The sequence below is a fragment of the Amphimedon queenslandica genome, unplaced genomic scaffold (genome assembly GCF_000090795.2).
Source record: "Amphimedon queenslandica unplaced genomic scaffold, v1.1 AMPQUscaffold_5056_Cont22969, whole genome shotgun sequence".
NCBI classification, from domain to species: Eukaryota; Metazoa; Porifera; class Demospongiae; order Haplosclerida; family Niphatidae; genus Amphimedon; species Amphimedon queenslandica.
This window is the reverse complement of record NW_003554636.1, coordinates 1-1,619: the sequence shown is the minus strand read 5'-3', so window position 1 is coordinate 1,619 and position 1,619 is coordinate 1. Positions and strand designations below refer to the sequence as shown.

General features: G+C 35.0%; 1 long non-coding RNA gene across 1 annotated transcript; it reads right to left on the bottom strand.

The window, feature by feature from the left end:
- Positions 1 to 71: 71 nt before the first annotated feature.
- On the bottom strand, positions 72 to 419 carry LOC109592477 (uncharacterized). Its single transcript, XR_002190374.1, has 3 exons — positions 282 to 419; positions 158 to 228; positions 72 to 108 (listed from the first exon to the last, which is right to left on the bottom strand). It is a non-coding gene; the product is annotated as an uncharacterized LOC109592477 (long non-coding RNA).
- Positions 420 to 1,619: the final 1,200 nt, after the last annotated feature.

Genomic DNA, 1,619 nt, shown 5'->3' with positions numbered 1-1,619 from the left:
ATAAACATTGCATATACTGTATATTGAATTACTTTTAGATTATCAAGAATGGCAGCACAATCTTTTTTTAATTGTTTATCAGGACTAGCATGAGCTAATTTTAATCCCCTAACAATATATGATCACTGGATCAGTAAAACACATTGAATCATTATACCTTCTCATGTCACCAGTATAAAGTGATGTTCTTGCCATTCCAGCCACACACAAGTCATCATGAGCTGTAGTCTACCAATAGCAAGTGTCTTTAATGAACAGCAATGCTTATATATTCTATTTACCTTTGGATCATTTGTAATGCCTTTCTCATAATTTACTAGAGCCCCAGCATAATCACCACTAAAAACAATTGAGTTATGACCATTATTACAAATAGTAAATTTTGGGGAAAAGTCAAGACATTATTAGTAACGCGGTAGCGTTACTAAGTAGGATTCACCCCCAAACAAAATGGCTGCCACGACTTTTGCAGCCTTGCTATACCGGGAAAACGAGCTCCTATGCTCACCAGACTTTATAGAGGACCTTATCTTGACCAGAGGACTCCAATGGTACCACTAGCGTGGCTCTAGGCCCTGTCTAAGAGGAAATTCAAAAATCGGCGAACCGGCCGTTTTGTTCAGCCACCTTTTTTCATCTTCATCATCAAGTCCTGTCAATCCAGTTGTCGGTGTGTATCTTGGTATTAGTTGATGCTACAAGGATAATTCTTACACCAATCTACTCCAACAGTCTATTCGCAGGTCCGTGTCCCATCAGATCATTCTTCAAGTAAGGAAAAAGTGATACTGTGAGTCTGTGACTGCTGGATCGACTGAGTCATCTTAGCTACATGCCGCCATTTTGTTAATTAAAGAAGCTTGCCATGTGCTCCAAAATTTGGGTGTGGTCGCGCATGCTCAGATCTGCAGCTCTGGAAGAAGCAATTTATTTTTGTTACCAAGCTATGCTTGGAATGGAATCAACTTACTGCAATACTTTAGTGGAGGTTTCCAGCTAAAAGAAGGTATTGATTTTACATGTTACTGTTTTATCAAGTGTTTTATTTTATTTTATTTTAAAAAACAAACAATTAATTAATGTTATGACTTATGATATGCAATGATAATTATGAACTTGACAAAACTTGACAACAGCCTTGAAGAACAGGAATAGTAGGGAAGATGGACACTCTTAGCTCACAGATTCTTGAACAAGGACTTGTGTCAAGACTAGTATTAGTTTCACTTGTCATCAGTATAGTTGATTTTCCTTCACCATGTCTATTCAATGCTGTCTCTCATAAATGTTATAACAATGATAATAATAATAAAGAAAATTATTGTTTGTGTAAAATCAACAAGTATCACAATTGCAACTAAAGAAATACTATAAATATTATTTTAAAAAATCAACACAAACAAGAACATAAAAAATTTAAAAAAAAACAAGATGAAGTAGGATTCCGAACGACCAACGAAAATACGAAATATTATAAAAAATCAACACAAACAAGAACATAAAAAATTTAAAAAAAAACAAGATGAAGTAGGATTTCGAACGACCAACGAAAATACGAAATGAAAATCCTACTCGTGACGCAAATTCTATTCTACATTGCAAGGTGATCCGTAATCTAC